The sequence below is a fragment of the Choloepus didactylus genome, chromosome 12 (assembly GCF_015220235.1).
Source record: "Choloepus didactylus isolate mChoDid1 chromosome 12, mChoDid1.pri, whole genome shotgun sequence".
Taxonomy (NCBI): Eukaryota; Metazoa; Chordata; class Mammalia; order Pilosa; family Megalonychidae; genus Choloepus; species Choloepus didactylus.
In genome coordinates, this window is record NC_051318.1 from 2,354,235 (window position 1) to 2,371,609 (window position 17,375).

General features: G+C 42.0%; 1 protein-coding gene across 2 annotated transcripts in view; it reads left to right on the plus strand.

Moving 5' to 3' along the window:
• The first annotated feature begins 11,309 nt into the window (after positions 1-11,309).
• The window catches only part of TRPC4 (transient receptor potential cation channel subfamily C member 4), a 233,831-nt gene continuing 227,765 nt past the window's right edge, over positions 11,310-17,375 (plus strand). For both annotated transcript variants that reach the window (XM_037800477.1, XM_037800479.1), the window contains exon 1: positions 11,310-12,009. The gene's annotated coding sequence lies outside the window, so the exon portion shown is untranslated. The remainder of the gene's footprint in view (positions 12,010-17,375) is intronic.

Below are 17,375 nucleotides of genomic sequence, written 5' to 3' on the forward strand. Positions count from 1 at the left end.
AAAAAAGTACAATCAGAAATTGACCTGTGTCCTTTTTCCCCACCCCACATTGGGTCTTGGAGAAGTGGATTTTCATGTCCCTCTCTGACATCAGTGAGCTATGCTAGAGGCTGGACCCCACTGATGCCTGACGTAAGAGTAGGAAAGAGCAATTTCTTTGTATTTACAGTAATCTACCAGCCTCTTCCTTCCTCTTTTCCCTAGATGCTGTACAGTGTTTTTCTGGACTCTGCAGTTTCAAATACTTGATTCAGGCAGTTTCTGCCTGTTTAATAGTTGTTCTGGTGGAGGTAGATAATTCCTGGACCTTCCTACTCCACCACTTCCCAGAATCCCAGCATCTCTTCTTGATTAAACATTTACAAAACTAGGAATAGAAGGAAACTCCCTTAACATAATAAAGAGCATACAAGAAAAATTCACTTCCAACATTATACTCAATGTTGAAAGATGGAAAGCTTTCCCTTTAAGATCAGGAACAAGACAAGGATGCCCAATGTCATCAGTTATTTAAAATTGTATTGGAAGTTCTTGCCAGAGCATTTAGATCAAGAAAAAAGAAAAAAGAAAGGAAGAAAGAAATAAAAAGCATCCATATTAGAAAGGAAGAGGTAAAACTTTTCCCTATTTGCAGTTGACATGATCCTATATACAGAAAATCCTGAATAATCCACAACAAAGCAAGTAGTGCTAACAAATGAATTCAGCAAAGTTCAGGGCACAAGATCAATATGCAAAATAGTAGTGTTTCTATACACTAGTTTCTATACATACAATTTGAAGAGAAAATTAAGAACAAAATTCCTTTTATAATTGCAACTAATGGAATCCAATATCTAGTAATAAATCAAAACAAAGATGTAAAGAAATCACAAACAGAAAACTAAAAAACACTGCTAAAAGAAATCAAAGGAGACCAAAATAAATGGAAGTACATTCCATGTTCATGGATCAGAAGGCTGAATATTAAGATGTTAATCCTGCTCAAAGAAATTTACCAATTCAATGGAACGCCAATCAAAATTCCAACAGCCTTCTTTGCAGGAATGGAAAAGCCAATCATCAAATAAATATGGAAGGGTATTGTGCTCCAAAAAAGCCATCTTGAAAAAGAAGATTGTAGTGGAGGACTCACACTTCCTAACTTTAAAACTTATTACAAAACCACAGTAATCAGAGCAGCATGGTACCGGCACAAGGACAGACATATGGACCAATGAAATTGAATTGAGAGCTCAGAAATCAACCCTCACATTTATGGTCAACTGATCTTTAACAAGGAGGCCAACTCCACTAAATTTGGAAAGAATAGTCTCTTCAACAAATGGTGTTGGGAAAACTGTATATCCATATGCAAAGGAAAAGAATAAAGGTGGACCCCTACCTCACACCATACACAAAACGTCAACTTAAAGTGAATCAAAGACCTAAATATAAGAGGTAGAACTACAAAACTCCTAGAAGAAAACACGGGGAAGTATATTCAGGACCTTAAGTTAGGCAAGGGTTTCTTAGACTTTATGCCCAAAGCATAAGCAACAGAAGAAAAAAATAGATAAATGGACCTCATCAAAATTTTAAATTTTTGCACATCAAATGACTTCATCATGAAAGTAAAAAGACAATCTAGAGAATGGGAAAAAAATATTTGGAATCCACATACCCAATGATTCCATATCCAGAATATATAAAGAAGTACGACAACTCAACAGCAATAAGACAAACAACCAAATTAAAAAATGGGCAAAATACTTGAATAGATATTTTTCCAAAGAAAATATATAAATGGTGAAGAAAACACAGGAAAAAAATGCTCAACATCATTAGCCATTAGGGAAATGCAAATCAAAACGATAATGAGATACCACTTCACACCCACTAGAATGGCTACTATTCAAACAACAGACAGTAATGTGTTGAAGAGGATGTGGTGAAGTAGGAACCCTCATAAATTGCTGGCAGGAATGTAAAATGGCACAGCTGCTGGGGAAAACAGTTTGGCAGTTCTTCAGAATCTCCTCAGAAACTGAAAAAGTTAAATATAGAACTGCCATTTGACCTGGCTATCCCATCTCAAGGTATATACCCTAAAGAATACTTTAACAGATACTTGGACATCTGTGTTCATTCACAATTGCTGAAAGGTGGAAGCAACCGAAATGTCCATCAACTGATGAATGGATAAATAAAAAGTGATGTATGCATACAATGGAACCTTACTCAGCTGTAAAAAGGAATGTAGTCCTAGTACGTGTGACAACATGGATCAACCTCAAAGACATTGCATGTTGAGTGAAATAAGCCAGACACAAAAAGACGGATATTGTATGATCTCACTGACATGGAACAATTTGAATAAGCAAATTCACAGAGTCAGAAACTGAAATGCAGGTTACCAGGGGCCAGTGTGAGAGAAGAAAGTGAGGAGTTATTCCTTAATTGGCACGTGGTTTCTGTTTGGGGTAATGGCAAAGTCTTGGTGATGGATGGTGCTGATGGTGACACAACATTGTGAAAGTAATTCATAGCACTGAATTATGCATTTGAATGTGGTCAAAAAGGGAAATATTTGGTTGCACATTTGTTACTAGAAAAGAAAATTTAAACCATAGGACTGTACAATGCAAACAATGAACCTATGCAAACTATGGAGGATAGTCAATAGTCCAATTATAATAATATTCTTTCATCAATTTTAATAAAGGTACCACACTAATGCAAATTGTTAAAAATGGGAAGGGGACATTTGGAAACTCTGTATTTTCTGCATGATTTCTGTAAACCTATAACTTCTCTAACAAAAAAATTTATATTAAAAAGACCTCATAAATAAGATACTTGAGTTTCTTACCTCTGATGAAAAATGCATTTCTGTGTGTTGAAACCTCGAAGTGATTTTTTTAAGAGTTAAAAAATTCAAAACTCACTCTAAAACATGGTTTTCCTGGTCTGTATTGTTTCCGACATAGTGGGAGCTGGCTCTCCCAGCATGGTTGGAATAATAGACGGTGACAATCCATCCAGACAATTCAGGGCTGACTTGTTCTTGCAGGTTGGAGTTCCTTGAATTCACTCTTTTCTCCTCGTAAATTTACTGATAAATTGCAGTCTTCCACTATACTTTGTTCTGCATTGATATATTGCATGAATTCAATAAAAATAAGCCTTAACATTCTTGAATATACCACATTTTTATTAGCATTTTAGGAAGCATCTTCACCTTCTGTGAAAAATCAGAATGCAAATATATTCCCATGTAAAATTATAAAAATAAAGCCACATATAGTGCTTAAAATGGCAGACACCATAAGCAATAAGCACACTAATTTACATGGATTTACATGGATTTCTACACCAATCTTTTGAAACGGTAGCTACCGGTTGGCCCATTTTAGAGATGAATAGACTGAGGCAGAGGGGTTGTATGGTGCAGCAAAAGTCATGCAAGCTGTAAGTGGTAGAGCTGGGTTCCAGCCTAGGCATCTGGCTATAGAATTTGCTTCCTTAACCATAGACTATGTTGCCCATTTCACCTAGTTTTAAAAGTCATTGGATCAGTCAATGCATTCTTAACCAATAAACTGGAAACGAAAGGCTGATCGATCAGCAGTAACTGCTTCTGCCTTGTGTTAGGCACCTTTATTTCCTGGCGTATTATTTTATTTGTTACACTAAGGTAGTTAAGAGTCAGTGCATTTAGCATTTATTTATTTTATCAGGAATTTATAATCCTTATAAAGAAGCAGCAATCCAGAGAAATCAAAACACACCATTGAAAAAGGGAAGCTCTTTCTCTAATAAAGACATTAAACTTCCTTTTTTTTCATGAATGATCTGATTTTAAAGATTAGGTAAAATGTTTCAGTTTAAAATGGTATCTGACTAGCACCCTTTTATAAGTTCTCTTAACTCTCAACAAAATTAATGGCTTAGAATAAAATGAGATTTTGCAACAATGTTGATATTATGCAGAACTAATTGTTGCTCTATCACAAGAATGCGATAGGATTTCCTCCAGGTCGAAGATAATGGACCATGGATTGCAAAACAAAAGTGCTGTTGCAGAGTTGTACCAAAGCTGTCCTACAAGCAGTAGGAAGTTTATTCAGCCTTCTCCCACACTCTCCTTTCTTTTTCAAAATTACAATCTGTTAGGCACATCACAAGCTTTTAGTATCCCTTAGGGGAGGGATCTTCGACAGGTTTACTACTTCCTTATTTTTATTATTAAGCTTATTTACAAACACTCCATATCCACCAAACTTGCATTCCCTCTCTCCCCACACTCCAATCCCTGGTGACCTCTAATTTACTTTATGTCTCTGCAAATTTCTATTTCTAGACATTTCTTGTAAGTGACATCACACAATAGGTGTTCTTATGTGTCTTATTTATTTCACTGAGCACAGTGTTTTAAGTTTCTTATGTTTTGCAGCATGTCTCGGAATTTTGTTCCTTCTTATGGCCAAATAATACTCTGTTGTGAATGTTCATTTATTCATTTGTTGATGGACACTTGGGTTGCTTCTATAGTTTGGCTGACGTGAGTAATGCTGCTATAAACGTTGGTGTACAACTACTTCTGTTTTCTGAAGCAGCCAGGATCTGTCTCTGGTCTTCTCAGGATGCTTGTTTCCATTCCAGTCTAGAAAGAGCCTGCACCTTCTGGAGTGCCGGCAAGCAGGCGTCTGCGGAAAGGACAGTCAGTGGTGAGGGCAGAGGTAAGCAGCAAACACGGGGGCAGGCGTCCCTCATGCCTCATGCTGGGGAGCACCAGGCTGGGGTGCCAGGCAGGCACTTGCTCCGTCTGAGAGCCAGCAGAGCCTTGGCACGGTGGGCACAGGGAAAGTGTAGTCAGTGGTCTCGATGTTGTCTATGTGCTCATCCTGGCAGATGTACCTGCAGAATTAGCTAATTTCATTCCCAATAACTGGCACCTTTTGGACCTTGTTCTCTAAGGAAGGAGCTGCCCAGCTGCAGCCCTGCAGCCATAGAAATTGGAAATTGATTAAACCCAAAGGGATAGAGAATGAGATAAATGGCAATATTGGGGCAGTTCATTGAAACAGAGGTATCAGTGGAATAGAGGAGGCAGCACATGAGAAGCACTGTAAAAAGAGTCTGTTTTATAATAAGGGCAACATCACAGATAAGTGTGGAAAGGAGAAATTCATTCATTATTGGCCAGCAATAACAATAAATGGTTCTGGTTCCCTGTTTTGTAAAAGAGAAAGCTAGATTTTCAACTAATACAGCATGCTAAAATGATTCCTAGATACGTTAGAATTAAATACAATAAAAAGAAGTAAAACCACACATATCATACTCTGCTTATCACTGTTGTAATTGTTCTATGTGTCAACTTGCTTTTGGTCCTCATGATAAGCCTGTGACATAAGGAGCAGTGATTTCACCCTCTTACAGGTAAGAAACCCCTGGTGCTCAGGGGCTCTGAGCATTGTCTGTGTACCCCCCAGCCGTCTCAGGCTTACATGTCCAAACTGCTTTCCTCTTCTCCTCTAAACATGCCCATCCCCTATTTTCATCTCAGAAGATCATTTCCTGAGAATCAGCTAATTATTCAAACAAAAAATCTCATTGCCGTCTGTACTGAGTTTCAACGTGTCTCCCCAAAATTCATGTCCACCCAGACCCTGTGCTGTGGCCTTATTTGAAATAGTCTCTTTGCAGAGGTAATCCTCTGACAATGGGGTCACACTGGGGTAGGGTGGGCCATCACTGGGGTCTCTATAAGAAGAGGGAAATTTGGACAGAGGGAGAGAGACGGAGAATGCTTGTGCCAGTAGAGCCAGAGACCGGAGTGATGAGGCTACAAGCCAAGGAACCCAAGGACCGCCAGCCACTCCAGGAGCTGGAAGAGTCTGGAAGGAGCCATCAGAGGGAGTGCACCTGTGTGGACCCCTCAACTCCAGACCCCCAGCCTCCAGAACTCTGTGGTTTCCAGCCACCTAATTTGTGATGCTTTGTTATGGCAACCCTAGGGAACTAATGCCCTCCTCAATTCTTCTTTCTCACCTCCCACTTGCAAACAGGAAAATTCTGTTGGCCCTGCAGCCTTATCTCAAATCAGTCTCTACTTCTTACACGTCCTGGCTTTTCTGCACAGCTGCCAATGGGTCTCCGAGCTTCCATCCGAGCCTCCCTCGTCTGCTGTCCATTCTCAACATGGCAGCCGGAATAATCCTTTAAAGCCTAAGTCAGATCGTGTTACTCCTCTGATCCCAAGGCCCTGCTCAGCATAACCAAAACCCTTCCGGTGGTCTGCAAATCGGGATTCCTGTTTTCCTCGGCCCCTCCCCACCATCCAGCGATGGCACCCCCCTCCTTGCCCACTCTCCACAGTATCGGGTGCGCTCTCACCAGGCCCCTTAGTCCTGGCTGACCCACCTCCAAGGCTTTGCTCAGATGTCTTCGTGCGAGTGAAGGCTGTCCTCACGGCTTGTTTATGTCGCAGCCACCATTGCCGTCTCCCCCCACCAGCCCTTCCGATTCCCCTTACCGTGTCCTTTTAATCACTCTCTAATATCATAAATAATTTAGTGATTTAATGTATTTACTGTTCTTCATTTGTCTTCCCCAAAGTATGAGCTGCGCAAGGGCAGGCTCTTGGAGGCTGTGCTCATGGATACTGAGCACGGAGCCTAGTGTCTCGCTCTTGGCACACTTTAAATGCTTGTCTGATGAATGCCAATCCAGGGTGTCAAAATTAATGACTGAACAATTCCATAAAATATGAAATCAATTTTAAAATGCTTGAAAAAAAATATTTGAACACAGGAGGGAAAAGACTAAAGGGACATTAAAATACTAAAAGAAAAGACTCATGGGCTAAATCTGCTTACAGTTGTGTCTAAGAGTCTCCCCCTGAGTGCCTCTTTGTTGCTCAGATGTGGCCCTCTCTCTCTAACTGAGCCACCTTGACAGGTGATCTCACTGCCCTCCCCTCTACATGGGACCTGACTCCCAGGGGCGTAAATCTCCCTGGCAATGCAGGATATGACTCCCAGGGATGAATCTGCACCCAGCAACATGGGATTGAGAACATCTTCTTGACCAAAAGGGGGATGTGAGATGAAACAAAATAAAGCTTCAGTGGCTGCAAGATTCCAAATGGAGTTGAGAGGTCACTCTGGTGGGCATTCTTATGCACCATATAGGTAACAATTTTTAGGTTTTAATGTATTGGAATAGCTAGAAGTAAATATCTGAAACTACCAAACTCCAACCCAGTAGCCTTGACTCTCGAAGACGATTGTATAACAATTTAGCTTACAAGGGGTGACAGTGTGATTGTGAAAACCCTATGGATCACACTCCCTTTATCCAGTGTATGTATGGATGAATAGAAAAACAGGGACAAAAGCCCAAATGAAAAATAGAGTGGGATGGGGGGGGTGTGATTTGGGTGTTCTTTTTTTATTTTTATTTTTAATTCTGATTCTGATTCTTTCTGGTATAAGGAAAATGTTCAAAAATAGATTGGGGTGATGAATGCACAACTATAAGATGGTACCATGAACAGTTAATTGTACACTATGGATGATTGTGTGGTATGTGAATATATATCTCTATAAAACTGAATTAAAAAATAAAGAAATGACTCATGGAAAATAAGATGGCTCACTGTATAGAAGAAATAAAGCTATTTTAAAACATCAGCCCCCAAACTCAACAATAAATAAAAACTGAGAAATATCTACCATGCATATGGTAGGGGATTAATCTTCATAATATTTTAAGAACTATTACAAATCGTATGGGGAAAAAGAGCACTAAAACCCCTATAAGTATTGAAAAAAGTGTATCAACTCACAAGAAATAAACAAATAACAAAAGCATTAAAAACCATAAACATAAAAGTCACATTTGCTAGTAATAAAACTCATTAAACTGAGATGCTGCTTTTTCCCCCAAAGGAAGTGATACTAAAGAAAGAGAAGAGGAGGAAAAATATTATTTATGCCTGTGTTGATGAGAGATCAATAAAACCAGCTTCTTTGGGTGCTAAAATCTTTGGGGAAATATAACATATTCCAGTGAGCTTTAAAATGTGTGTACCCTTTGACCCAGTGGCTCTAGTTCCAGGAAGGTCTTCTGAGGATATAGTCAGGGATGCAGACCAAAAGCAATGTCCAAAGGCTCTCAACCAAGTCTTACAATTGGGAAAAATAGTGTAAAAGCAACACAAATTTCCAAGATTTGAGAAACACTTTAATATTTCATAGAAATATATAATGATTCATTAAAGTTTTGAAGAAAATTTGGTGACTTAGCAAATATTAAATAAGAGAAAAAAACAGGTAAAGAGCTCTGAGTGTAGCATGTTCGGTGCGGATTGGATCAAAGCAAATGATGGCCAAGCAGGAGGCGCCAGGGCTTGGAGCGGGCGCTGTGTCCAAGGGGCACTCTGGCCACGGCACGGCACGGAGGGGCCCTGGAAGAGCCCCCTGCAGAAGGCAGAGTCCTGGTTACACAGCGGGAGGCAGGGCAGGGGGCTTCAGAGTCAGTCAAGGCTGAGACCCCAAAATGCCAACTCATGTGGCATCATTCTACACAGATGCGTCAGCTTCACGGAAACTGTCACCGGCGCACGGCTGCAGAACCGAGTCTCTCCAACATCGGTCTGCCTGGCATGGTCTCAAAGTTGAGGATCAGCCGCTTCTGGAAAGGACTTTATAAAGCACATCAGCTCCTAAGTGCAAGGGCAATGTTTAGAAGTAAGCTGCAAGTTGTAATTCCTACAACAAAGATAATTTCACGTCCATGGTATATTTTAGCTATGAATACTCATTACTGAGAATTGTTTTACTGCCATTAGCTCTTCAGTAATTTCATAACAGTGCTTTCTTATTTTCTTGAATAAATTACTAAAAATGTTTCATATCTAAGCATATGACATTCTATCATAATTTTCTTTGACTTCAATGAATTGCATTTTAAGTGGTGTGCAGGTTTGTGGCATGATGCCAGGTTTGTATTTTCAAACTGTAACAAAACAAAACTCCCCTTCCTATCACTAATAAATGTATAATATGCAGTTTACTGGTTTGTTTCAATAGATTTCAAATAATTTTCCTGTAATTGCTAATCATGTTGTAGCTGGCATGAGATAAGCAATCGATAATCACTGGAAACTGCTGAAAACAAGGCTCAGTGATCAATAGAACATTCTTCTGGGAACAGAGCCCATTCAGATGCTGTGAGATGTATAACATCTTCCTCACTGTTCCTTTCTGATTTGATTTATTGTAGATTCATAGGTTCTTTTCATATGAGGAAAATACCAAATTCAGGAAATAGATAAAATATCTCTCACCAACATCATGACAGAGATGGCATTGGCTATAAAGAAACTACTGCGATAGAGGCAGGAGGGGTTATTTAATTTGGTACAGATACAAAAGTAGCAAAGTGAAGTTCATAAGGTCTAATCAATGTGTAACTGTTGCCATCGGCCCAGGTCCCTTCCCATGTATTTTTAATGCATTATAAAGTCATTACTAGAGGTTCCCTTTTAAAGACACACTCAAACATAATATGGTGCCTTTTATTTATAAGGCTGGGAAACAAACATCATGTCAATACATTTTACATTTTAGCTTCATTTCATATTTCTTAGATATTAAAATACTTTACTGATTATTAATGGGAAAATTGGGTACTTCATGAAGAAACAAAAATATTAACAGTTGTATTTGCATACAATAGATAGACTTGAATTTATTTAAAATCCATTATGATATCTACAGATAGATGAGTTCTTGCCTATTTTATTACAACTAGCTATTACATTAAGGAAATTAAAGGACCATTTAAAGATGTTTATGTACTTTTGTGGTAAAGAATAAAGAGAGATCTGGTTCCTTTTGTTGTCTGTTTTCTGGAAGGCAGTATAGGAACCCGGTTTGCCCCGGGTGGGCTTCAGTATCTTGGAGGGGCTGGCCTAGAGGAAGCGCCTAGAAATGTAGACTATGGCTCAAGGCTGGGGGCGGGGGGCTGGAGGCGGGGGTGGGGGGTGGGGATAAATCAGGAGAAGAGCAGTAAGTCAGGGAGAAAGAGAAATAAAAGAATAAGAAAAGCGATTGTTTTTTAAGGCGACCACCCAGTGGGTAATGCTAGCAATGTTCTCTCAACTCCCCCAACTCAACCCAAGTGAGTTATACTGGGAAAATAAAAGAGCCAAGAGGGAAATTCTTTAATTTTGCGCTTTGGGGCCTATGTGTGGTGCCGGCCGCCCACTTACCCTTGGTTGGCTTGGGAAACATGCCACGGAGGACCCGGTTCTCGTGGCAGCGGGCACGGCGCGGCCCAGACGGGGAGAGGGGCGGCCACCCACCGTTGGCACAGGCGCGAGGCTGGGCGCGCCTCTGCTGCGACGCTGTCCCCCCGGGGTTTTCGGGAAACAAAGGAAATCTAGCAGAAATGGAGAGCCGCGATTGGGTCTTCCCTGGCTAGGAGTCCGCGCGGACGCGGCTCTCTGCGCTACCAATGGACCCTCCAGGAATTTTATGAGTAATGGGGTCTCCACCAACCACGCATCGTGAGTGACAAGCTGGGGACAGCCGCGTCGCAACTACACCAGTAAGTTATTGTCAACTTTGCCAATATATCTGTTTTCTCTCCGCACTTGGATCATACATTCCTGTGTGAATCCCAGAAAGACTGGCCAAGAGGTAACTTGTACCTTGAAATCTCCGTGCTCTGCCCGAAGCGCGCGCTCACGCGCACACACACAATGCACACACACGATGCGCGCACACGCACACTCAACGCTCAACACTTAACCACACGCGCTCACACACACAATGCACACACACAATGCGCGCACACGCACACAACGTGCAACACTCACGCACAACGCGTACACACAATGCACACACACACGTGCACACATAATGCGCGCGCGCGCGCGCGCACACACACACACACACACCCCACAACGCGCACACGACCCACCTGCGACCCCGGAGCTTCGTGTCTCCCAGGCGGGCCCCACCGAGGGTCCTGAGGGGTGGGCGCTTACAGAGTCCCGGTGGCGGGCTGAGAGACCGAGCTGCGTGGGGGCGCGGGTGAAGCTAGGGGCTCAGCCTGTCTCCTGCGCGACCGTCTCACTGTTGCCCCTCGCGGCTGCCCGCGTCCTCCGCTCTCGCAGGCCGAGTCTGACCCCTCGAGGCCGGGCGAGAGGGTGCCGGCAGCCCGCGGAGCGCGAGTGGAAGCGGCTTTGGGAGCGGTGGGGTGGGGTGGGGTACTTTGCGCGTCGGAACTTTTGTACCGGGGTGGGAGCCTGACGTTCCGGAGCCCGGCCCGGGTGCGTACAGGGGCCCCGCCTCCCCGCAGAGTCCCCGGCGCCCGGAGGTGCGTGGGGCTCCGGTCCACTGGGCCGGTGGGCTGGGGTCTCGCCACCGGCCGGACTGAGCACCGGCTGGTCCTCGGCGATCTCGCCGGCTCCACTGGCCCGGGAGGCGGAGGAACTGCGAGAGCAGCCGGGGCGGCTCAGCGGGCGACAGAGCCCCAGCCCCTGCCCGGTGCGCGGGAGCCGTCCCGCTCTCGGGTGAGCGCTGCGTGGGGCGCGCATCCTCCCGCGGTCCCTCCCGAGCGAGGTGTACGCGGACTCCCAGCCGGCAGCCGCCCGGGCGGGAGAGCGGGGTGCGACCCGCCGTGGGAACTCTAACTTTGTCGGCAGGGATCGGGCGGGCGGGGTGCGGGGGCCCGGGGCGAGCTTCTCCGCCCCCCGCGCTCGCCTCCCGCTCCCCGGCCGCCCCTCCCCGCCTCCCCCGGCTCCGCGCGCCGAGCATCCTCACTCCGCCCAGTTGCGTGCCAGCTGCGTGGGCTCCGGCTTCGTGCGTTTTCCTCGGAATGCTCCCAAACTCGGCGGCGCCTGAGGAAATGCCCGAGCCAGTGGCCGGGCGACCTCGCAGCCCGCGTGGCCGCCACGCCGCCCGCGCCCGGATCTGATCGCTCTTCACCCGGAGGACGGCAACTTTCCAGGTACAGGGGGTGCGCCTGCGAGTTGCTGCGCGTCGCCTCCTTTCCGGGACCTGCGTTAAGTTTCTCCGGCTGCTGGGAAGCCGGCTCCCTCCTGGGTGGCGCACGTCCCCGGGGGCTGGGGGTTCCGCGGGCTCCCGCCGCTGGGTTGCGCCTCCGGGCTCGGGAGGGTTGGGTGATGGCCCCGGGCTGAGCGCAGGTCCGCGGATGCTGGTGCCCCTGTGGCCGCACCCAGCCTTAAAGCAGGGGAGCGGGCGAGGAGCGAGCCCCCAGGGTGACTTATATGGTAAACAAGCAGCTGCAGCCTGCCCTGGTGCTGGGCACCGAGCTGTTTTTAGCCTTGTTTGCCTTTGGGGAAAATGGAGATTGTGGTCGCCCCGGAGTGCCTCTTACCGAGTCCCGGGCTCCCTGGAACCTAAACTGGGGGCATAAAGAGAAGCAAGTGGTCAGTTGCACTCTGCGTCATTTTCGTTCTCTGTCAAGACGCAGAAGCACTTTTATACCGTGTTCCTGGACCCAGAATAGGGATTCCCAGTTTGCCTGGCGACCGAGATTCCGATGAAGCCACTGACCTTCCTTGCTGCTCAGGCCGTTCGCTGGGATTCCCTGGGCGCCCGGGTCCCCCTTCTGTGATGCGGACCCGAGCATACTGGGGAGGGAGGCGCTGGAAAAGGGAGCCCTTATCTCGTCTGCGTTCACGGTGGTGCATTCACTGCCCGTCCCTTCCCCAGGGTTTCTCCGGGAGGCCCTTCCCAGTTAAATTCCACAGCTCCCAAATGCAGCAGGTTGCCTGAGGAGTGAGCACCAAGCCAAGGAGTGGGAGGAGGCAGAAGCAGTAACGTAGCAGCAGGTTTATTTGTTTTATTACAAAGAAATTTAGAACTGAAGAAAATCTTCCAGGGCTCATAAAATTTCTGGCTCTCCTATCACAGAAATCCCAACGCAAAAACGTATTACAAATTCTTTAAGAACAAAAGGTTACCTTGAGGTCTTTTTTTTTTTTTTTAAGCAGAAGTCTGAATTAGAGTAAGAGTGGGTGGGTATGTGAAAACATTGAAATCTTCATCACTGTGGTGTGGTTCGCTATTTAAACTTGTATTGCACATGTATTTGTAATACCTACTTTTATTCACTGGACCATGGACACCCCCCCCACACACACACACACTTTGTCTTTAAGGAGAAAACCATAAGGTATAGAGATGTCAAGTACTTCAGAAATTAGAATCAAAATTCAATAAGACATTTTTAAAGAAACACTTTAAAAGGTATATTCATGAATGAACAGATTCATTAATGGAAATCAGCACATCGGTAGAAGTTAAACAGGCTTTATCAAAGTATTTCATGCAAGTATCCTGGACTAATAAAGGATGACCAGATTAGAACAGGTAGAAAGAAGGAAGCCACTTGCATGGATTATGAGCGAGGCCCCAGGCTGGGCTGGGCAGCCTTCCCACGGGTCAGAGCCCAGGCCCTGTGCTGAGCTCCAGGAGCAAGTAGCCAACAGCTGGGTCTCTGCCCGGAGAAGTCCAGGACCAAAAGAAACACCAACGGGTTGAGGAGGTTGATGCATAAGAGGTGCTTAATGTCACTGAGTGAATGAGTAGATGGTGAGATAGACAGGTGGTTAGATAAGAAAGGAGAGGGTTTGTATTCATAAATTTAGAAAAGTTCTTCCTCTTTTTGGAAAGAACTTAAAGGAACATGGGCATTCATTCAAGCAAGGATTTAACCCAGACAGATACGAGAATTGTATCTCTTTAATAAAACCTGTCAGACATTGGCAGTGTTTCTGAAAAATCTCTGGTCTTGAAAAGCAAGATAATTTTCAGTTTAATGTTCATCCTCAAATCTATAAGATGTGAAATTGATTTCCACGACTTTCGAGCTTTAAAATTTTGTGATTTTTATATTGTTCATTTTTTTATTGCATTTATTTATGAAAGGTCAGGATCAAAATGCATAGAGAAGACTATGAGAAAATTAAAATTTTAGGTGAATTTAGGACAATTTGGGTTATTAACATACTAAGAGACCAAAGTTCCATATCAGATACCCTTCATCAACTCATACTTTACGTAAATGGAAAACTCCAGAAGCATTTTTAAAATTCTTTCTAATTAGAGGAAATTTGAGTATCTTATTCATTACACACATTTTAAACTCTCTCAATGCTTCATAGATGGCTATAGACATTCAAAGGACTAAAATGTTATCTGGTCCAAAGTCTAAATTTAGTAAACAGAAGCAAAAACAAACAAACAAAACAACCCGCATGTGTTTGATAAGCTATTACACCATTTTGACCCATGAGAAATTGGAAAGTAACATAGGGACACCCACCAATATTTGAATGGCTGTGTTGGTCAACATTTCAAGGAAGTGGATAGTATTAAAACTTTCCTATTTGGAAAAATGAGGCTTACAAAAATTGCAGACCATGAAGTATAGATGAAAGATAGAAACAATGTTTAATCAATGTGTTAAATTTTTTTGATATAAAATAAAAATATCTGATTGTCTAATCAAATGCTATCAGATTACCCTATTAAAAATGTGATTAAGTGTATATTGAAGTATAGTAAGCTCTTTTAAATTGTGTTGATTTTAACTCCACTGAACTAAAACAATTATATCAGAAATATGTTGTTGGAAATATTCTGTCATATTTTTGTACCTGCATGTTTAATTGAGGGATGATGATGGCAGTGTAGATTATCTTCGTGACATTCAACAGCTCAAATCTGAAACAATCTCCCTTTCCTAATCAGTGCATGCATCAGAACAAAATAGATTCACACACTGGCTCAACAGTTAATATTGTGAATATCAGTGCTCAAGGAGAAGAGGTATTTTGTAAATTAAGATAGATAAATGAGAAATGTAAATAATGGCTATGGCAGTAAGACTGTGAACTGAATATTTTCTTATGAACATATGATTGTTTTATTTTTGAAAAAGGATTAGGTGAAGGAAAGATATAATCAACTATTAAATCACCTTTTTCCAAAATCATTGCCAAATATTTCATGAGATCAGATTCTAACATGCATCTTGCCTTTCTAAATTGTATTTTTGGACCAAACCAAAACTAGCATTATTTATCTCTTTAATACCTATTTTTAAAAAAATCACCTAGGCATGTTGGTTCTCATTAAAAATGAGGTTGAGGAGGCAGCTCAAAATGAAAACCTTGTACTTTCAGCAAATTTATGTACCATTTCCCCAAAACAACACAAAAACTTGTGCAATTTAACCCAACTTCAATTGGGCATTTGCTTCTATCTAGTTCTGAGGAAGAGTTGTTATAGAACTATCTTTCCTCTCGGTGTGTTTTCTACTCCTAACCCTCTCAGATATATTGAGATCTCAGTATTTGAAGGGATTTGGGACTATTTTGATCAGGGTTATAACATCACAGCTATGTCTGTATCATCAGCCCTAAGACCTCCCTGATTTTTGAGACTTTTGTACAAACCAAACAACTCCATGGTGAAAAAAACATACATTTGGGAAAAGAACTCATTGCTCTGGGAAACTGAAATTTAAAGACTCACACATTTCAAATATATTTAACTTAAAACTGCATCCTTCCACAAACTCTTCAGGAAATGAAGTGATCTTTTTAATTAAATTTAAAAAAAAAAAGCCCCAAATAGCATCTCTGAAGGTTCAGTTTCACTTAAATAGCTGAAAGACGATGGTTTCAGTACTTGCTGTGCTTTGTAAATGAACGGTACATGATGGCCTGTTAATATCAGTGCATGCATGCTTTATCCCCTTTACAGTAAATCTTTTCTTTGTCATATAGCAGCGTGACAGAGTAATGGGTTCTTAAGGGGCAACAGATGACACATGGGGGCAGCTTTTCACATAAAATTAAATGTTAATTGAAAAATTAACTTAAAAATATGCCTTGTAGCTTTATCTAGTACATTGTATTCTTTTTGAGAAACGGAAGTGCAATAAAATGAATCAGCTATGTATTCATTATATTCTATTATATTTTTGAAATATGTTGAAAAAGCCACTATCAGTAATTTCTTCAAACAAATGCCATAGAGATGAAGTTTACTTAAGAGAGAAAAACAGAAACTATCATGAATGAAAGAAAAGAAAAGGGAGGAGGCAGTGCTTATGGGTACTTAATACGCCAGGCACAAGGTTAGGAACCGAAAAAAAATGTTTTCTCATTTTTATCCTCATTCTACTTTGAGGTTTAAGTAATATTATCACATTTTTAAAACCAGAAAATGATTAAATTTTCAAAAATCACAAAAGTGCTTCATGGTAGAGTCAGGATTTGAACCCATGTTTACTTGATTCCAAAGCCCATGCTCTTTTTACTTCATGTGCTTTCTAAAAGAAAATTAGCCATCTCTTAGCAAGATGCATATATTCTTTGGTTTCTTACAGCTACTTATTTCTTTATTGTCTCAAATACATAAGCAGCTGTTCCCATCACAAGGATATAATTTGCAGCAGCTCTGAACTCGAGTTCCATCCGTGTTTAAACAGACGGGGACACAAGCTACTCACATCAGGCTGGTTCTCAAAATATTTCCTTCCTTACTCTTGTATATAGACACAATAAATGTGCAAAATAAAAACTTTATTTTCATGGATAAAATTCAAGACTGTTTATATATTTCTTTTCATATTAGAATTTCTAAATAAAAAAGTTCTCATTCAAAGTTTCAGAACATTGGCAGGCTGTTAATAAAATAACTCATAAAAACGTGGTCATGTTGAGACATGCATCTTACTAATATCATGTACTATTTCTAGACAAGGTTTTTTGTCTTAATTCTATCTGAAAGTTTAAATGTTTAATTATTTTTAGAGCCCCTGGTATTAAATGAGAGGGGCTCTCTTTTCAATACCACTTCCAAGATATCTATCAACTCTTGGCAAATTTTAGCAAATTTACCATGCTATTTTTTTAAAAACATATACCTGCATTTGAAACTGACATGATTATACCCAAAAACTTGTTGACATTGAAATTGAAAGAATAATTTATTTGAATTATGTAATGCTATTACAAAGATTAGCACTAAAAAGGGTCTCCATTCAATAATATCTGTTGAATATGAGTAAATGAATAACTGAATGAATAAATGAGTGGCACATGGGTAAACTCTTCATCTCTGTTGTGTTTGCTGAAAAAAGCTCCCTCTGTCTAGAATGACTTTTACTTTCCTGTCAAGATGTCCCTCAAGCCTTTAAAGCCTAGCTCAATTTTATTGCCTCCCGGAAAATTTCCTTCATGTCTTCAGGTTCTCCAAGTATAAATACCAGCAGAGCCCCGCTGCATTTGTCCTTAAACATGGGTCGAGAATTGTCCCTGAACTAGGCAGTAAACT